The 21,980-nt window shown below is 37.5% G+C and overlaps 1 protein-coding gene, 1 non-coding gene and 1 pseudogene across 13 annotated transcripts in view; 1 reads left to right on the forward strand and 2 right to left on the reverse strand.

Moving 5' to 3' along the window:
- Nucleotides 1–21,980, forward strand: part of RIMS2 (regulating synaptic membrane exocytosis 2) — a 775,110-nt gene that overhangs the window by 49,925 nt on the left and 703,205 nt on the right. The gene's annotated exons all lie outside the window — the stretch shown is intronic.
- Nucleotides 14,429–21,980, reverse strand: part of LOC111549536 — a 62,624-nt pseudogene continuing 55,072 nt past the window's right edge.
- LOC111551677 lies at nt 18,436–18,542 on the reverse strand. The gene has a single exon (XR_002734433.1). It is a non-coding gene; the product is annotated as a U6 spliceosomal RNA (small nuclear RNA).

The raw sequence follows: 21,980 nt of genomic DNA on the forward strand, positions 1-21,980 counted from the left end.
TGAATTAATGTGGGAACATAAAAACAAATACCACATGTTCTCATGTGTAAGTATGAGCTCAACATTGAGTACACATGGACACGAAGGGAAAAGCAGACATCAGGGCCTACTTGAGCATGGACAGTAGGAGAGGGAGAGAATTTTAAAAACTTCCTATCATGTGCTGTGCGTATTACTTGGGTGATGAAATCATCTGTACACAAAAGCCCCGAGAAACGCAATTTACCAATATAAAAACCCTGCACACGTACCCCTGAAGCTAAAATAAAAGTTAAAAAAATGTGCAAAGGACCTGAATAGAAATTTCTTGAAAGAATACATATCAATGGCCAATAGGTATATGAAAAAATGCTCACCTTCACTAATTAACAGGGAAATGCAAATTACACTCACAATGATATATTACCTCACAACTATTAGAATGGCTACTATAAAAAAGGTAAAATATATGCTTTGGAAATTATGTTGAGAGAAGGTAACCTTTACACATGATTGGTAGGAATGTAAGTTAGTACAGCCATTATGGAAAAGAGTATGGAGGTTCCTCAACAAACTAGAAAGAGAACCAATGTATGATATAGCAGTCGTTTAACCAAGTATATATCCAAACTATATGATTTCGTTGGTCAAAGAGATATCTGTACTCCCATGTTCATTGTGGCATTATTCACAACTCCCAAGATATGGAATAAACCTAAGTGTTCATCGACAGATGAATAAAGAAAAAATATGGCCTGGCATGGTGGTTAATGCCTGTAATCCAAACACTTTGGGAGGCCAAGGTGGGAGGATCACTTGAGCCCAGGAATTTGAGACCAGTGAGGTGTGATTGTGTCACTGCCCTGCAGCCTTGGTGTCAGAGCAAGACCCTCTCTCTTAAAAAAAAAAAAAAAAAAAAAAAAGACAAAAAAAAGAAAAAGAAAAAAAGTGCTATAAATGCACAGTGAAATACTATTTAACCTTTTAAAAGAAAGGCAATTCTATCATATGCAACAATGTGAATGATCTCAGAGGATATTATGTTAAGTGAAATAAGTTATGGACAGAAAGACAAATACTGGGTGATTTCACTTATATGTGAACTCTAAAGAAGTTTAATTCATAGAAAGAGAGAGTAGAATTCTGTTTACCAGGGACTCTGTGGTGGGGTTGAAATAAGGGGATTTGTGAGATGGTGAAAGGACACAAAATTTCAGTTAGATAGAAGGAATATGTTCAAGACATATATTGTGTAACATGGTGACTATAGTTAATAACATATTGTACAGTTGAAAATTTCTAAGAGTAGATTTTAAGTGTCACCACACAAAAAATGGTATGTGAGGTAATGCATTTGTTTTATAGCTGGATTTAGTCATTCTACAATGTATACATATTTCAAAACTTGTTGTGCACCATGAATATATACAATTTATACTACCTGTCAATTAAAAAATGAAGATAAAAAATTACTGTAAAGCTTGATCCAAAATAGCTACTCAAATGTAAAATGACATACTTTCTCAAGTTATTTTCAGCTTAAAACCCCTTTTATAAGTTATCTCATCTTATACTTGCAATGATCCCATAATGTAGAGGAAATAACATTATTCTGACAGATGCAGTAACTGAAATTTAAAGAAGTTAAGTAACATTCAAAGTTATACTGGGGTAGCCGGGACTCGATCTAGATCTTTTGAATTTATACCTACCTCTTCTCCATAGGAAATTTTGTGTATTAGTTAAGACTGACATAATACTGTGTTGAGATCACTTTACCCATAGAACTCAGAGAATATTTTGTAAGCTAGTATATTTTTTTTATATAATATTGAGGAGTCACTGCCAGAGAGTTGAACGTGTTCTCAGTAATTTTGTGTTTTCTTCGTATACCACATGTTTCTATAGGAAAGAAATATATTGATAAAGGTTAGGTTCCCAGAGTTAACCCCAAAACCTACCTAACAAATAGGTAGTTTTAATGACAAAGCAGGGTTTGTCATTTGTTGCAACATTATAGTATTTTATCTACATTAGCTTCTATGGATCATGGCGGGAACCTAAAGCTACTCCTATGGGAATATGCATTATGGGTTAAAACAAGTGATTTAGGAAAGATAATTTTAGAATATAATCAACTTGAAAATTGGATGTGGATAAATAGAGTTAGGATCAGTGGTTTAGGAAATACAAATCAAAATATAAATTTCTGATTGGAGAGAATTAAATGGGAAAATGTATGTAAAGTACTTAACACAGTGTTTGCCTCAATAAATCTAGTAGATTCTCAAAAACTGATAGCTTATTGTCTCTCTTCTTGAAGGGGTGGCCTGCTTCTCCACACCTGTGGGCGTTTCTCATTAGGTGGAATGAGAGACTTGTGAAAATAAATGAGACACAGAGACAAAGTATAGAGAAAGAAAAAGTGGGCCCAGGGGACCGGCGCTCAGCATACAGAGGACCCACCCCAGCATTGGTCTCTGAGTTCCCTTAGTATGTATTGATAATTATCTTTACCATCTTAAAGATAAGGGAGTGGCAGGATAATAGGATCATTGTAGGGAGAAAATCAGCAGTAAGACATATGAACAAAGATCTCTGTGACATCAATAAGTTTAAAGAAAAATGCTGTGCCTTGATATGCATATGCAAACATCTCCATAAACCTTTTAACAGCATTGCTCCAACAAGTCCCACCTTATGCTGTAAGGCGGTTTTCTCCTATCTCAGTAAACAGAGCATACAATCCGGTTTTACATGGAGATGTTCCATTGCCCAGGGACGGGCAGGAGACAAATGCTTTTCTCTTACTTGAGATTAAGAAAATGGTGATGACCTTTAACCAGCAAGCAGCCTTTAGGCACTTGTTTAACAAAGCACATCCTGCACAGCCCAAAATCCATTAAACCTTGAGTCACCACAGCACATGTCTCTTGCAAGAACAAGGTTGGGGTAGGGTCACAGATTAACAGCATCTCAAATACAGAACAAAATGGAGTCTCTTATATCTACTTCTTTCTATATAGACACAGTAACAGTCTGATCTCTCTTTCTTTTCCCCACATCTTTTTTAAGGATCATATTACTGATCCTTAGTGATTACTGACACTACAATATAATCTCCATTCTGCCTCCTGCTGGCTAGGATAGAACTACCTTATCTTAACACTGGACTGCTAAGCAGTGCGTTTTCAAAAGCCCTTTCGAGACTTTTCTGAACTGCCAGCATCAAATATTCCATTCACTGTGAATATGCTAACTCCTGAGAATTTTATAACCTTACCTGTCTTTCTGGGCCTTCTTGGTCAGGAAAAATGTCCGTGTGTTCATTCTGATTTTCTTATTTTCTTTCCCACTTTTAGGGAAAAACACAGAGTAAATATAGTTGTGTATTGGTTTTAGACTTTGTGAGATTTAAAAACATGTTTTATATACCATTTAGAATATATTTATCACCTGCTGTGTTCCAGGCACTGTTCTAGAAATTTGGGACACTACAATGAATACAACTATCAAATAAACCCTTGATAATTTCTACCATACAGGAGTTTACATTCTATGTCATTGCTATTTCCATAAGTAATGACTGTAACAATCTTATGGCCGGAGTATGTTTTTGTTTTTATTCAACACTTTTCACTTGTAACTAACTGAATTGTGACTCCTTGATTTATAACTAAATTACAACCTTTTCAGTTATAAGTTAGGCCTAACGATGCACAATTTTGAAAATGTACATAAATCAAGCATAATAAAATAATTTCTAGTATTATAGAAAGAGTACTGAAAATGAGTAGTCTGTGCTCCAGTTACAGCTCTCCTGTAAATGAATGTGCAACCTTGAGCAAGTTACATAAATTCTCCCAACCATGGGTAAAATTAAAATTTAAGATTGGATCGTCTCCAAAGTTCCTTCAGTTGTAAAAATTTCAGTGATCTTGAAGTTTTCAACAGGTATGTAAAGTACCTTTGTTTTTTCTTTTTCTTTTTTTTTTTAACAAGTCAGCAAACTAAAATTTCAGTTTATTTTTGGACCACATTGTTTTACAGGTAGGCATTAACTCAAAACAAACAAACAAAAACCCCAGCAATTTGAAATTTGATAGACAAAAGAGGAAAAAAAAGAAACCTTGTTTTTATTTTTATTTTAGTTTGGTTTAGTTTAGAGACAGAGACTCACTCTCCCACCCAGGCTGGAGTGCAGTGGCGTGATCTTGGCTTACTGCAACCTCTTCCTCCTGTGTTGTTCAAATGATTCTTGAGCTTCAGCCTCCTGAGTAGCTGGGATTATAGGCGAGCACCACCATGCCTGGCTAATGGTTGTTTTTTTTGTAGAGATGGGGTTTTGCCATGTTGGGCTAGGGTGGTCTCAAACTCCAGGCCTCAGGTGATCTGCCCACCTTGACCTCCCAAAGTATTGGGATTATAGGTATGAGCCACTGTGCCTGCCCCAAATCTTTTATCTTTGGCTTTTTTTAACCATTTCATACAAACCAATGACTAAGTACAGTTAAGTACATACACGAAAAAATTTACTGGAATGCTTGGGATAAGATAGTAATTTTGTCATAGGTTTGGCTTTTTTTAAACAAAATTTTTCCTCCTTTGAGATTATAAATATGAACATGGTCACACCACAAGTAAAGTCAGAAGTAGGACAGAGAACAATCCGAAGGGGGGTTTGGTCATTGGAGATCACTAAAAATGGCTGACCCAAACAACATGTACAAAAATATAAAATGTAAATTAAAAATACAAACACATTTCCTTTTTAAAGTACTTTTAAGAAAACAAGCAGGGCCTTGGAAGTTTTAGTTCGTTTTTCTCCTCTGTCACAAATTCTTATGGTTTTGGTTGGGTGGTGGAGAGCACAGCTGGGCCTCTCTTCCCAAAGGTGACCATGTGTTTAGATTCTGAGATGGAAAATGGAGAGGAAATATGTCATGGTGGCCTTTCAAATATTTTTTAACTTTTCTTTCTTTTTTTTTCTTTTTGCTGTCTGATCATCCTTATTTGATCTATTTTGGTATCAGCATCATCATCCTCTTCAGCTGCCCATTTGCCCATAGCAGCCTCAGCTCCCTCATCTTCATCTCCATCCTCTTCCTCACCATTATCTTCTTATTTCTCTTCCTCTTCCTCCCCACCTTCTTCTTCTTCTTTTTCATCTCTCTCATTGCCAGCCTCCTGCTCCTCATTTTCCTAATTAGCCTTCCCATTAGCAGGGGCATCTCCTCCATTTTCTGCCTCTCCATAACTTCCTTCTCCTTTATGCCCTTGGTGGTGATCTCACAGCTGGTGTCCATGGCTGCTTCACGGTGGAGCATGCCAGTGATCCGATACAGGGAATTAAAAAGAAAGCGAGAGTTCAGGGACTCTGGTGATAAAGCTGCAGAGTTTCCTGCTGTGGATGTGGCTGCTGTGAGAAGGGAGCAGGACTGAGAACCATGCAAAGATAGATTTTAAGAGCAGCCAGTGAGGCTACAGTATCTTTTCTTTAGAATGCGCTCTTTTCCTAATGACACTGTCAACTCATGGAGGATCCAGAATTTAAGTCTCATTATAAGTTAAAACTAGTGCTAGCACACTGAAGACATTCAATAAATACTTAATGAAATTATAGCAATATGTGTTAGATTATAAAAAACTGTGGAATGTCTGAGGTTTTATTCTATTGACAAACTAACAAGTTAGCCTACCATGGTTTCAAGATGCTGGCAGAAGAAATGAAACTCTGGGTCAGAGATGAAGGACAGTTGATTACTCACAGCAATAATAGTAGGCAGTGTATCATCATTTGTTTCAATTCGGTAAGCTCCTATTCCCACAGGGTGCAATAAAGAGGGCCAGATTATACCTGCACATGCAGTGAGCTGAATTATAGGAGAGGAGCTCTCAGGCTAGGGCGTCAAATCTTTCATAGCATGTAGTAAGTATGCTTTACTGCCCTTTGACCTAGAAGGAGACATTGTTTTCCAAAGCTGACCCCAAATCTGTCGCTGAAGCAGCGCTTATCTTCCAGGTGTTTACAGTGCAAACGAGATAGTTCAGAACAATGTCATGCATCTTCTTACAGGATATGAAGAAACAAGGGACATCCATGAATTGCCTTCCAACACAGAGTATTAGAATTATTGTTATATTAAAGGATAAAGTAGCTGGGCATGGTGGCATGTGCCTGTAGTCCCAGCTACTCGGGAGGCTGAGGCAGGAGAATCGCTGAACCTGGGAGGTGGAGGTTGCAGTGAGCCAAGATTGCGCCATTGCACTCCAGCCTGGGTGACAAGAGTGAAACTCCGTCTTAAAAAAAAAGAAAAAAAAAGAAAAAAAATATATATATAAGTTTAGACTTGATCTTATCTATCTCTACCAACTAAAATATTAGAAACTGATAAACATGTGCCCTTTTTATAAACAATCTTCAGAAGGGAGCACATTCTGAAAGCAACATTTAAGTAAATTCTTGAATGTTGCTGAACACACAGATCGAACAATTAACTATACTTGCTCATTGACTCAAGGAAAGAATGGAAAGGTAGCTCATATAATAGTTCAAGTGTTTTACATATAAAGTAATTGGGCTGTGTGTCAATTTCTGGGGATTCAGAGATTGTTAAAGAACACAAGATAAACACATACAATCATTTGAAATTTAAGATCTGTTTTTAAATTTCAAGAATAAGTTTATTTCAGACATTTCTTTCACTTTATCAAAATTCTTAATGAAAAATGAAACCCCAGATACCATATTTATGTTATTTTGAGGTTGTATTAATAAATATAGGTGTTCTTTTTATGTTAAGTAGGAATTGTTAGCAACTTCACTAGTAGTGCTTGTAAACAGACAACAACAACAAATCCTACAAACCAGACATCAGTGAAAACAAACCAACAACCAAAAATTACTATCTGTACCTTTAAATTCCTAAGCATGTTTTAGAGTTTATTTGACAAACTTAGGTTGGATTTAAAATTTAGCTCAGTGACTCAGTTGCAGCTGTTCCAAATAATTGGTCATGAGCTTTTTATACTAGCTGGCTTAATCTAACAGAGTGCAGCTTCCTGTGGCTTTTTCCTCTCAGTGACCAAGAATCTGAAATATATATATATCTTAAGAGATTATCTTAGTCATTCATATTTAAGAATAACAACTTAGTATAGGCTTAACAAAAGAGCAATTTTTATATACTTTTAATTTTAGATAATTTTGATCTGGCTAGATAAAAATAATAGGAATTCTAAGTAACTATATATTTTAAAAATAAGAAACATACCCATTGAATCAATCTAGAAAATCCAGGCATATGAAACAAGTACTCCTTTCGGTTAGAAATAGCTAATTTAACACTTGTTATATAGCCCAATCACTATGTCTTGATATCTGATTTATTGCTTCTGTAATGATTAAAATTATTTCTCTGTTATGACAGTGGTAGAAGTCAAGAGATACATAAACATTACCAGTTCTTGCCCATCGAAATACATTTCTTGTTTAAAAAAACCCCCCAAACCACAGCACCACTTCTTTTCTCATATCAGCAACAACAAAACTATGGCAACAACAAAACTAGAGCAACAAAACAAAAAAGTGTGCTCCCATTATATCTTGAGTTAATAAATGTTAGCTTCTTGACTGCCATAAAAGTGAGTTAATGCCTACCTGAATGAGTTACTCAAGATCTTTATATGGGCAGGTGTTTTTTCCCTATCTTTGTTTTTATGGCCTGTATGAGTCCATTTTCATTCTGGTGATAATGTACCTGAGACTGGGCAATTTACAAAAGAGAGGTTTAATGGACTTACAGTTCCACATGGCTGGAGAGGCCTCACAATCATGGTGGAAGGCAAGGAGGAGCAAGTTACATGTTACATGGATAGTGACAGGCAAAGAGAGAGCTTGTGCCAGGAAACTTGCTCTTATAAAATCATTAGATATTGTGAGACTTATTCACTATCATGAGAACAGCATGGGAAAGACCTGCCCCTATGATTCAGTTACCTCCCACTGAGTCCCTCCCACAACATGTGGGAATTCAAGATGAGATTAGGGTGAGGAAACAACCAAACCATGTCATTCCACCCCTGGTCATTCTCAAATCTTATGTCTTCACATTTCAAAACCAGTCATGCCTTCCTAACAGTCCCCCAAAGTCTTAACTCATTTCAGCATTAACTCAAAAGTCCACATTCCAAAGTCTCATCTGAGATAAGGCAATCCCTTCTGCCTGTGAGCCTGTAAAATCGGAAGCGATTTAGTTACTTCCTAGATACATTGGGAGTACAGGCATTGAATAAATACAACTGTTCCATATGGGAGGAATTGGCCAAAATGAGGGGCTACAGGCCCTATGCAAGTCCAGAATCCAATAGGGCAGTCATTAAACCTTAAAGTTCCAAAACAGTCTCCTTTGACACCATGTCTCACATCTAGGTCATGCTGATGCAAGAGGTGGGTTCCCATGGTCTTGGGCAGCTCCACACCTGTGGCTTTCAAGGATACAGCCTCCCTCCCACTGCCTTCATGGGCTGGTGTTGAGTGTCTGCGGCTTTTCCAGGCACACAGTGCAAGCTGTCAGTGGGTCTACCATTCTGGGGTCTGGAGTGTGGTGGCCCTCTTCTCATAGCTCCACTAGGCGGTACCTCAGTAGGGACTCTGTGTGGAGACTCTGACTGTACTTTTCGTTTCTCCACTGCCCTAACAAAGGTTTTCTATGAGGGCCTGCCCCGCAGCAAACTTTTGCCTGGACACCCAGGCATTTCCATACATCGTCTGAAATCTAGGTGAAGGTTCCCAAACCTCAGTTCTTGATTTCTGTGCACCCACAGGCTCAACACCATATGGAAGCTGCCAAGGCTTGGGGCTTCCACCCTCTGAAGCAGCAGCCTGAGCTGTACCTTGGCCCCTTTTAGTCATGGCTGGAGCAGCTGGGACACAGGGCACCAAGTCCCTAGACTGCACACGGAAGAGGTACCCAGGGCCTGACCCACAAAACCAGTTTTTCCTCCTAAATCTCCAGGCCTGTGATGAGAGGGGCTGCTGCAAAGGTCTCTGACAAGCCCTGGAGACATTTTCTCCATTGTCTTGGTGATTAACGTCTGGCTCCCTGTTACTTATGCAAATTTCTGCAGCTGGCTTGAATTTCTCCCCAGAAAATGGGATTTTCTTTTCTATCACATTATCAGGCTGCAAATTTTCCACACTTTTATGCTGGTTCCTTTTTAAAACTGAATGCCTTTAACAGCACTCAGGTCACATCTTGAACGCTTTGCTGCTTAGAAATTTCTTCCCACAGATACCCTAAATCATCTCTCTTAAGTTCAGAGTTCCACAGATCTCTAGGGCAGGGGTAAAATGCCGCCAGTCTCTTTGCTAAAACATAACAATAGTCACCTTTGCAATTCCCAACAAGTTCCTTATCTCCATCTGCGACTACTTCGTCCTGGATTTCATTGTCCATATCATTATCAGCATTTTGGTCAAAGCCATTCAACAGGTCACTAGGGAGTTCCAAACTTTCCCATATTTTTCTTTCTTCTGAGCCCTCCAAACTGTTCCAACCTCTGCCTGTTACCCAGTTCCAAAGTCACTTCCACTTTTTTGTGTATCTTTTCAGTAGCACCCCACTCCTGGTACCAATTTACTGTATTAGTCCATTTTCACGCTGGTATTAAAGGACATACCCAAGACCAGGCAATATACAAAAAATAGAGGTTTAATAGACTTACAGTTCCACATGGCTGGGAAGGTCTCACACTCATGGCGGAAGGCAAGGAGGAGCAAATCACATCTTACGTGGATGGTGGCAGGCCAAGAGAGAGCTTGTTACAGGGGAAGCTCTCTTATAAAACCAGCAAATCTCGTGAGACTTATTCACTATCATGAGAAGAGCACAGGAAAGACCTGCCCCATGATTTAATTACCTTTCACCAGTGCCTCCCACAACACATGGGAATTCAAGATGAGATTTGGGTGGGGGCAAAATCAAACCATATCATGGCCTTAAATTGCAGTCCACATTGTTGCACTGCAGTGCCTAATTCTGTTGCATACTCTTGGTCTTCATTCTCCTGCATAGGAGAAGAACATAACTTTTGTTAAGACATGTACTAAAGTTAATCTCTTTGTTCAACTCATCTGAAGTATGTTTATTTGAAATATGATTCCATGCAAAATTTAACTGATGTAAAACAACTCCATCAGATTCTGTACCTTTAAATGAGTATTGTCTTCTTCAAAGTAGTCACCTTGGGAGACTATGGGTTTATTCCAGTCATCTGTCACTGTTGGTATTAGGGTTCTCTAGAGGAACAGAACTAATAGCATAGATATATATATAAAGCAGAGTTTATTAGGGAGTATTGACTCACATGATCACAAGGTGAAGTCCCAAAATAGGCCATCTGCAAGCTGAGGAGCAAGAAAGCCAGTCTGAGTCCCAAAACCTCAAAAGTAGGGAAGCTGACAGTGTAGCCTTCAGTTTGTGGTTGAAGGTCCAAGAGCCCCTGGCAAACCACTGGTGTAAGTCCAAAAGTCTAAAAGCTGAAGAACTTGGAGTCCGATGTTTGAGGGCAGGAAACTTGCACCATGGGAGAAAGATGAAATCCAGAAGACTTGGCCAGTCTAGTCCTTCCACATTCTTCTGCCTGCTGGCAGCTGATTAGATGGTGCCTACCCAGATTGAGGGTGGGTCTGCCTCTTCCAGTCCACTGACTCAAATGTTAATCCTTTGGCAACACCCCCACAGATACCCAGGAACAATACTTTGCATCCTTCAATCCAACCAAGTTGACACTCAACCATCACACTGCTCTTATCATTTTTTAGGAATTAGGCATTGTTATCTTTTTGAAGAGTGAGAGTGAGGAGAGAGAGACTGAACGTTATATGACACAGCTCTACAGCCTTTTAACCACACATGTAGAGAAGCCTCATACTGGGGACTTTTACTGGGTTCTATTTATGTTGTCATCTGAGACTTGACAGACATATGGGCTAAAGACATGTATGTGTACAGAAGTTCATTGTTTCTCATTAAGATTTACACTAGCCTAGGAACTACATAGCATCTGTGCCCTGGTTAGTGACAGAATGAATAGTCTAGGTGCAGTTTATAAAAGCTGCCATACAGCAACTCTCTTTAGCTCCAGTGGTCTTTGTTAGATGTCAATGTACTAAAGTGAAGGAGGGAGGGAGAAGGAAATCTGATTTTGTGCTGTTTAATTTTTTTTTTTTTTTTTTTTTGAGACAAGGTCTCACTCTGTTGTTCAGGCTGGAGTGCAGTGGTGCCATCTCAGCTCACTGCAGTCTTAAGCACTTGGGATCAGGTGATCCTTCTACTTCAGCCTCCCAAGTAGCCAGGACTACAGGCATGCACCACCACACCTGCTAATTTTCTTATTTTTTTTTAGACACATTGTTTCTGCCATGTTGCCCAGGCTGGTCTTGAATATCTGAGCTCAAGTAATCTGCCCACCTTGGCCTCCCAAAGTGCTGGCATTACACTGCACCTGGCCTTGCAAATGTTTTGATCCTATGAAATGTTATGTAATTGTATAAAAAGGAGCAGGTTGAGAAGAATGACATGTAGAATTTTACTGAAGGTGTAAGTCAAGAATAGGTCTACTATACTGTTAGTATTGGTGCTGTAGTCTTCTGGGGTATCAGTGATGTCAGTGGGCTTAGGGAGGCCTCTGAACACCGGTGAGACGTTGACCCCAGCCACTGTCCAGGTTCTTGACACCTTTGTAAGAGAGTTCAAGGACAAGTCAAAGCAAAAGTAAAAAGTATTTTTTAAAAAGTGAAAGTACACACTCAAGGGTGGGAGTATAGGCCTACTCAGGAGAGTATGTTGTGCCCAGTGTGTTTGGGGTTTGTCCAAACCAAAAAAGGTTTCTCAAATTAAGAGGCAGAATGATCATAAGGATTTCTGGGAAGAGAATGAGATTTCTTGGAATTGAGGTGCCACCGAGTTTTATAACAAACATGGGTATACTTGGAACTGTCATGGTCTGGTGAGATGTGGTTTAGTATAATAATGAGTTTATAATTGAACCTGGGGTACAATTTGAGTCAAATCCAGTGCCATGTTTGATCTAGCTAGTCTTAACTGGTATTTCTTATATCCTGTTTGTTAGGGTCTTATTGGCTCCTCCCCCTTCCCCATTCCTGTAGCTGGTTTCTGTGTTCCTTCTATGTTAGTCATGTGAAATTGTTGCCTGGTATTTCCTGTTTCTTCTGTGACCACCCCATATTCCTGTCTCATAAAGAAGCCAGAAAAGAGCTCTCTTTCTCAGTTGTTTCAGGGATACGTTCAAACTTGTCATTTTCCGTAGATTTTTAACACTGCTCTGATACCCTTCACTCTTAGCTGGTGACCTGACTTCCTACTTTGTTGGGAAAATGGAGTCTATAACATGTGTACTCTCAGTTTTTCTACTTTCCACTTAATATTGCTTGGATATATTTACGTATATTTGTATTTTGTAGTGAACATTTGTTGATGACTTCTCCCAAGATAGAAACCTGTTCCTCCTATCTAATCGTATTCTAAATTTCCTAGCCATCTAATTTAGGTGGTAATTACTCTGGAACAAGATGTATGGAATCTTCAAGAGCAAAAATGGTCTTATTCTATATCCTTTCCTGTATCCTTGTACTGATTATTCTTATCCTTTACTAACCCTTCATTTTCCTGGCCAATTCTTACTCAGTTATCTCCCTTTCTGTCTCCTCGAATCCCGTCATTGAGATAATTCACATACTGTACAATTCAGCCTTTCAAAGTATAGAGTTCAGTGCTTTCTGGTATATTCTCAGAGTGGTGCAACTATAACCACAGTCTAATTTTAGAACATTTTGTTCTTTTGTTCCTCCTGAAAGAAACCCTGTACCCGTTAGTACTCCCTCCTCCCTTTTCCCTTCCCTCATCCTAGGCAACCACTAATCTTTCTATGGATTTGCCTGTTCTGGAGATTTCATATAAACAGAACCATACGGGATGTTGTCTTTTGTGACTTCTTCTTTCACTTAGCATAATGTTCTCAAGGGTCATTCACGTCATAACATGTGTCAGTACTTTACTTCTTCTTTTATTGTGATAAAATGCACATGTAAAATTTTACCATATGGCATTTGGTACATTTGCAGTGTTGTGCAAACATCACCACTATCCAGTTTTGGAATATTTTCATCACCCCAAAAGGAAACCCTTTGTTCATTAAGTACTCACTCTCCATTATTCCCTCACCCCAGCCACTAATCTGGCAACCACTAATCTCTTTCTGTCTCTAGATTTGTCTATTCTCGATATTTTATATAAATGGAATCATACAGTATATAATTTTTGTGTGTGCCTGGCTTCTTTTAGTTAGAATAATGTTTTCAAGATTCATTCATGTCATACATGTATAGTACTTTTTTGTTTTCTTTTATGGCCAAATAATAATCTGTTATATGAATATGCCACATATATGTGGACAAATGTCCATCAGATGATTTGAGTTATTTCCACTTTTTTGACTATTATGGATAATGCTGTGAACATTTATGTACAAGTTTTTGTGTAGATGTGTGTTTCCATTGTTCTTGGATATATACCTAGGAATGGAATTGCTGGGTCATATGGTAACTCTAGGTTTAAGTTTTTAAAAAACTGCCAAACTTTTCCAAAGTGGTTGCACTATTTTACATTCCCACCAGCAATGTGTGAGGGTTTTACTTTCTCCACATCCTTCCCAACACTTTTTATTTTCTCTTTTTGATTGTGTCCATCCTGGTGGGTACAAAGTAGTATCCTACTGTGGGTTTGACTTGCATTTCTCTAATGACAAATGATGGTGAGCAACTTTTCATGTGTTCATTGGCTATTTTTATATTTTATTTGAAGAAATGTGTATTCAAATCCTTGGCCTGGCATGGTGGCTTATGCCTGTAATCCCAGCACATTGAGAGGTTGAGGTGGGAGGATTTCTTGAGCCCAGGAGTTCAAGACCAGCTTGGGCAACATAGTGACACCCTATCTCTACAAAACAAACAAATAAATAAAAATAAATGAAATAAAAACAAAAAAATTAGCTGAGCTTGGTGGTGTGCCTCTGTAGTCCCAGCTACTCAGGAGGCAGAGGTGGGAAGATTCCTTGAGCCTGTGAGGTTGAGGTGGCACTGATCTGTGATCCTGCTACTGCACTCCAAGACCCTGTTTCAAAATAAAATAAGAATAAAATAAAGTAAAATAAATTAGAATTATGGTTTAGAGATGGTTCAATCACAGTTTTATAACCTTGTTTATCAAGAGTGAAAATTGGAAATTATTAAAAGTAGCTAAAAAGGTAACACATATCAGTGTTTAATGTTTCTGTAACTGTTGGTAAGGCTTACATCTAAATCTGATGCAGAATTCTTAATGGTATTGGAACAATCCTTTTCTCAGCCACATAGTATTCACTGGTGCTATAAGTCTGGAAGAGACTGGCTGTGGGTACTACTTCTTGTCTTCAGCTGTAACTGTGATCAGCTGTGAGTGTGCAATATCAGCAAGTGCACTTTGTATCTTTTCTAGAAGCATTTCCCTAGATAAACAATATGTAGTAGCCTCATGGTTTTGTTCTAGCTTACATAAGCTAGTAGCCTATAAAGCAGCTGTAGATTCTTCACGGGGTAAGGAATCTATCAAAACATCAATGTCTTTTACTGTTTGTGCAATCAGTGCTGTAAGAAGCTGAGCATACTCTTCTGTAGGGTTAGCTGGCTGGTCTTTGTTAATTGCCGTCTCAATATTATTAAAAGAGGCAGGAAGATCACATTGCTGCAACACATCAGTGGCATTACAAAACTGATCTGAAAGCGAGTTCATGGTGTCTTACAGCTGCATGAGCTGATCACCATGTTCTTCTCGCTCTTTTCACTTTCTTGATGGTGCCCTTTGCACAAAGTTTTACATTTTGATGTCCAGTTTATCTTTTTTTTTGTTTTTGTTACTTGTGCTTCAGTGTCATATCGAAGGAAACCATTACCTAACCCAAGGTCATGAAAATTACTTTTATGTTTTCTTCTAAGAGTTTTATGGTTTTGGCTTTGACATTTAGGTCTTTAATCCCCTTGGAATTAATTTTATATGATGTGAAATAGGAGTCTTAACTTCATTCTCTTGTATATGGATAAACAATTTTCTCAGCACTATTTGTTGTAAATACTATTCTTTCTCTCCTGAATAGCCTTTGCACCTTTGTCAAAAATCAATTCATCGTTGATATAAGGGCTTATTTCTGGACTTCAGACCAATAGAACTGATCTGAAAAAAAGCTAACTTGGATTTTGATACTAATTGTATCGAATCTGTGGGTCAATTTCAGGAGTATTGCTGTCTTAACAATATTGCGTTTTGTGGCTTATGGACATGGGGTATCTTTCCATGTATTTAAATCTTCTTTAATTTTTTCCCAATAATGATTTGTAGTTTTCAGTATACAAATCTTAACACTTCTTTTGTTAAATTTGTACCTTAGTATTTTTTTCTTTTTTCTTTTTATTTTTTTTTAAAGATACAGGGTCTTGCTCTTTTGCTCAAGCTAGAGTATAGTGGTGTTGATTTCAGCTCACTGTAGTCTTGAAATCCTGGGCTCAAACAGTCTTCCCACATCTGCCTCCTGAGTAGCTAGGACTACAAGCATGTGCTATTATACCTGGCTAATTTTTTTTTTCTTTTTGCAGAGACAAGGTTTTGCTATGTTGCCTGGGCTGGTCTTGAACTCCTGGCCTCAAGCAGTCCTACTACCTCAGCCTCCCAAGTTGCTGGGATTATAGGTGTGAGTCATGATGCCTGGCTCATGCTATTTTAAACATGCAGTTGTTTTCATAATTTCATTTTGGAAATGTTCATTGCTAGTATCAGAAATACGATTGATCTTTGAATATTGGTCTTGTATCCTGCAATTAGTTTTAATCTACTCAGTTCTTAAGACTTCTGTCAAATGTTGTGTGTTCCAGGAAGTTTTTACACATCCTTTAGGACTGCATTAGATAACCCTTCTTTATGTTGCCCTAAATCCTTCGCCATACCCTCATTATACAATGTACCTCTATGCTGCTTTGTTGCTGTAGGTTTGTTTGTAGACCTCTCATCTAAACTCTTAGATTGGTTTTCAATACTGATGTTGCCAGCAAATTCTCCACAAAGAATAGAGTTTTGGAAAAATAACACCAATGAAAAAATAGAGTTAGAATTGAAAAATGTGTGAATTATCTCATTCTTTATTACTTATTTGTTCATTATCAAAAGATAATTTTTTGAGTTCTTTAAATGAGTTAGCTAAACTCACATGAATATCGAATGCTCTTGTAAATAAGTCTCTCCCATTTCATAAATCCTCTGATGCTTTGCTTCTCTAAACTTTTCCAGGAAAAAATTTTTGCAGGAGATTGTAAATGTGTTTAGGGGTGGAAAAAGTCGATAATGCTCCAGGACACTGGCAGTACCTTAGGAGCATGGAATTGTGTTTTATTTACTGGTAGCATAGTCCCCAATTGTTAGCATGGTCCCTGATAACATGATAGGTATCAATAAATTAATTATTGAATTTATTTTTCTACCTGCAAACCTTGAAGATAGTTTGTTCAAAAATAACACATTTATTCAGCACCTACTAAGTGCCAATCACTAGTCTAGTCTCTGTTTTGTGTAGTGATTAGAGCTTTCATGGAGCTTAGCTTCTAGTAAGTAGGGAGAACTCAATATTTCCAGATAAAGTTTGCAATTAAAAGTAATTGCAACAGCTCAACTACTTTTGCACCAGCCTAAACATTTACTGACAAAAGCTATTGTTTTTACTGTTTTTCCTATACCAATGACTCAAAATAAATATTTTGGAACCTTCTTTGACTGCTGTTGTACTGTCCTAATGACCAATTGGTCTACTTATAATTTTTCCTTTTTCTTAAGTATCTGTATAAATTCTCACTCATTTTTCTTATCTGTTATGATCTGTCATCAATGTTAGAGAACACAGACCTGTTAACTAGATTATAAATTCGACAGCAGCAGCTATGATGTGTATATGCTCTAGTATTGTGTTTGGCACATACTATGTATTCATTAAGTGTTTATTGAATGAATAAAGAACGTCACTTTGATCTTAAAAACATCATGGATACCTATGTTCAACAAGATAAAATTTCAAATCCCCTAGTATACAACACTCTTAATGGTCTGATCAATTTACCTTTCCAACCACATCTGCATTGTTCTCCCTTTCCCACCTTAACACTTGCAAGCCTCCTTGAAGTTTCTTGAAAATACTGTAATAGGATGTTAATGGAGATGGAATATTAACTTATCAACTGGGAATGTAGAATAAGGCTGCCTTCCTTTTTTTTACTTTTGTTGTGGATACTGTGACAACAAATAGTGAAAACCTAATTGACACACATAGATTTCTTATATATGGCATATATATTTGTCATATGTATGTTTGTATATGTATATATGTACCTACTATATGTGTATATGTGCATTTCTATTCTTTTTGTGATTTATAGGCAAAAGATGTTATATTAGTACTTTTTGTTTTGAGTAAAAAAACTCACCTTAAACTAGCATAAGGGAAGAAAAATAAATTTATTTGTTCATATAACTGGAAAGTTCAACAGATAACTGGATTCAAAGCCTCAGAGAATATCTTTAGGATTCTTTCCATTGGTCTCTTGGTTCTGTTTCCTTTTGTTTGCTTATCTCCTCTGCCACTGGGAAAGACACATTGCTTCCATATTTAGGCTGCATTGTCCAAATTTAGTAGTCCCATTACATATTTATAATGCAAATAACAAAAACAACAGCAACAATAATAGTAATAGCGTGTCCAGAATTGGTTCCTTCCAGTGGGTTCTGGTCTCGCTGATTTCAAGAATGAAGCCGCGGACCCTTGCGGAGAGTGTTACAGTTCTTAAAGATGGTGTGTCCGGAGTTTGTTCCTTCCGATGTTCAGATGTGTCCGGAGTTTGCTCCTTCCGATGTTCAGATATGTCCAGAGTTTCTTCCTTCTGGTGGGTTCGTGGTCTTGCTTGACTTCAGGAGTGAAGTTGCAGACCTTCTTGGCGAGTGTTACAGCTCATAAAAGGTGGTGTGAATCCAAAGACTGAGTAGCAACAAGATTTATTGCCAAGAGCGAAAGTACAAAGCTTCCACAGCATGGAAGGGGACTGCTGGCTGGAGTGGCCAGTTTTTATTCCCTTATTTGGCCCCACCCACACCCTGCTGATTGGTCCATTTTACAGAGCACTGATTGGTACATTTTACAAAGTGCTGATTAGTCTGTTTTTATAGAATGCTGATTGGTGTATTTACAAACCTTTAGCTAGACACTAGACACAGAGCGCTGATTGGTGCATTTTTACAGAGTGCTGATTGGTGCGTTTACAAACTTTTAGCTAGACACAGAGCACTGATTGGTGCGTTTTTTTTTTTAAATATGGAACCCTTCACGAATTTGCGTGTCATCCTTGCGCAGGGGCCATGCTAATCTTCTCTGTATCATTCCAATTTTAGTATATGTGCTGCTGTAGGGAGCATGGTGCGTTTTTACAGTGCTGATGGGTGCATTTGCAAACCTTTAGCTAGACACAGATCACTGGTGTGTTTTTACAGAGTGCTGATTGGTGTGTTTACAAATCTTTAGCTAGACACAGAGCACTGATTGGTGTGTTTACAATCCTTTAGCTAGACAGAAAAGTTCTCCAAGTCCCCACCCAATCCAGAAGCCCAGACATAATGGTATTGATAACTAATATTAAAATGTATTTAATGCTTTTTATATGCTAATTACCATGCCAACACTTTATATATGTTATACTGTATTTTATCTTCATAATAGCTCTTTGAGGAAGGTATTATTAGTAGCTACATTTCAAAGATGAAGAAATTAAGATACAAACCAATTAAGTTACTTGTTTGATTATTTAACTAGTTAGTGATAGAGCCAAGAATTAAAATCCAGGCAGACTCTGTGCTTGCCACTATGCTATACTGTCTGCTTAGGGAAGAACTCTTATTATCTCTGCTTTGTCTGTCACATGCCCTTCTCAGACCAGTCACTCTGTGCAAGGAAATAATGGTACCATGTTTACTCAGAGCTGGGTCATGTGCCTAGGCCCATAGCCAGTCTTACTAGAACCACATGGCATGGAGGAGAATGTTTCCCTAAAGAAAGTAATCTTGGGTATATTAAAAAAAACTCCATGTGTCCACAAAATAAACATTTTGTTGACCATGATGCTTAACAACAGAGAGTTCTGTATTAATTGTTGAAAGCTCAGTGGCATCTGTCAGAGGCTAACAGTATTGTCAGTTTTGATTACAGACTCATTAAATGAGTTTTGTCTCTTTTAGGTGGGATCATTTGCTGGTAGTACATTGTTTGAGTCATTCAATAATGCAAATCTTAAACTAATTAACTTTTGAAAACACATCACTTTGGGAAGTTTCAAAATGGTTTGAAGCCATCTATATTTTAAAGGAAATTTGATTTGTAATAACCTTAAAAAGTCTTAAATAGAGAAAAAGGAAAATGAAGCAGATAAAATAATGACAAAATATACTTTTCTAAATATTATGTAGACTACTTTAAAAAATATATTGAAATTTAATCCAGATAAGATAATGCTTGTTAAAGCATAATGACTAGCATAATTTTAGTGATTAAGATAGAGTTTGTCTTTTGCCTTTATTTTTCTTTTTGATTTTAGATTCAAGGTATACATGTGGAGGTTTGTTACATGGATATATTGTGTAATGCTGAGGTTTGGGCTTTTGAACCCATCGCCCAAATATTGAACATAGTACGCAATAGGTCATGATTCATTCATTACCCCTTTCTTCCCTTCCTGGCTTTGGAGTCCCAGTGTCTATTGTTTCCATCTTTACGTCTGTATGTACCCATTGTTTAGTTCCCACTTGTACATGAGAACATGTGGTATTTAATTTTCTGTTTCTGTGTTAATTCAGTTAGGCTAATGGCTTTCAGCTGCATCTGTGTTGCCACAGAGGACATGATTTCATCCTTTTTTATGGCTCTGTAGTATTCCATGTTTATCTATCTGTCTATCTATCTATCTATCTATCTATCTATCTATCTATCTATCTATCTATCATCTATCTCACATTTCCTTTATTCAGTCCACTGTTGATGGGCACCTGGGTTGATTCCATGACTTTGCTGTTGTATATAGTGCTGCTATAAACATACAAGTGCAGGTGTCTTTTTGGTAGAAATGACTTCTTTCCTTTCGGTAGACACCCAGTAATGAGGTTGCTGGGTTGAATAGTAGTTCTATTTTTAGCTCTTTGAGAAATCTCCAAACTGCTTTCCACAGGGGCTGAATTAATTGACATTCACACTAACAGTGTGTAAGCATTCCCTTTTCTCTGCAGCATTGCCAATATCTGTTTTTTTTTTTTTTTTTCACTTTTTAATGGCCATTGTGACTGGTGTGAGATGTATCTCATTGTAGTTTTATTTGCATTTCTCCAATGATTAGTGATGTTGAACATTTTTTTCATATGTTTGTTGGCCACTTGTATGTCTTCTTTTGAGAAGTATCTGTTTATGCTCTGCCAACTTTTTAATGGGGTCATTTATTTTTTATTTGTCAATTTATTTAAGTTCCTTATAGATTTTGGATATTAGTACTTGGATACATAGTTTGCAAATATTTTCTCCCATACTGTAGTTTGTCTGTTTACTCTGTCGATAGCTTCTTTTGCTGTACAGAAGCTCTTGAATTCAATTAGGTCCTAGTTGTCAATTTTTGTTTATGTTTCATTTGCTTTTGAGGTTGCAGTCATAAATTCTTCCCCTAGGCCAATGTTCAAATGAGTATTTCCTAGGTTTTCTTCTAGGATTTTTATGGTTTGAGGCCTTACCCTTAAATGTAAGTCTTCAATTCATTTTTTTTTTTTTTTTCCCAGACAGAGTCTCGCTCTGTTTCCCAGGCTAGATATGGTGGTGTGATCCTGGCTCAGGTCCTCTGCCTCTCAGGTTCAAGTGGTTCTCATGCCTCAGCCTCCCAAGTAGCTGGGACTACAGGTGCATGCCACCACGCTCAGCTAATTTATACATATATATATATATATATTTTTTTTTTTTTCCCCGGTAGAGACGAGGTTTCACTATGTTGGCCAGGCTGGTCTTGAACTCCTGACTTCAAGTGATCTACCTGTGTCAGCCTCCAAAAGTGCTGGGGTTACAGGTGCGAGCTACCGCAGCCAGCCTTGTCTTTAATCCATCTTGAGTTAACTGTTGAATATGGTACAGTTAGGGATCCAGTTTCATTATTCTGCATATTAGTAGCCAGTTTGTTCATTACCATTTATTTAATAGGGTATCCTTTCGCCATTGTTTATTTTTGTTGACTGTCTAAGATCATTTGGTTGCAGGTGTGCAGCTTTGTTTCTGGGTTCTCTATTCTGTTATGTTGGTCCCTGTGTCTATTTTTGTACCAGTACCATATCGTTTTGGTTATTATAGTTCTGTAGTACAGTTTGAAGTTGGGTAATGTGATACCTCCAGCTTTGTTCTTTTCACTTATAATTCTTTGGCTATTTAGGCTCTTTTTTGGATCCATATGAATTTTAGATTTTTTTTAATTCTGTGAAAAATGATGTTAGTAATTTGATAGGAATTGCATTTGATCTGTAGATTGCTTTGGGCAATCTGGACATTTTAATGATATTGATTCTTCCAGTCCATGAATATGGAATGTTTTTCCATTTGTTTGTGTCTTCTGTGATTTCTTTCATCAGTGTTTTTTAGTTCTCCTTATAGAGATCTTTTACCTACTTGGTTTGATGTATTCCTAGGTATGGGCAAAAACAAAGGTTTTTAGATAATTAATTGTATTATTTTCACTGGCATGTCAGTATTGTATTTATTTGTTTCAGGTTTTTGCATCTTAAATGTTCCCAGTTAGCCATTGACTTCAGCAAGCTATATATATATATATATTTTTTTTT

Source organism: Piliocolobus tephrosceles, chromosome 7 (assembly GCF_002776525.5).
Source record: "Piliocolobus tephrosceles isolate RC106 chromosome 7, ASM277652v3, whole genome shotgun sequence".
Lineage (NCBI taxonomy): Eukaryota > Metazoa > Chordata > Mammalia > Primates > Cercopithecidae > Piliocolobus > Piliocolobus tephrosceles.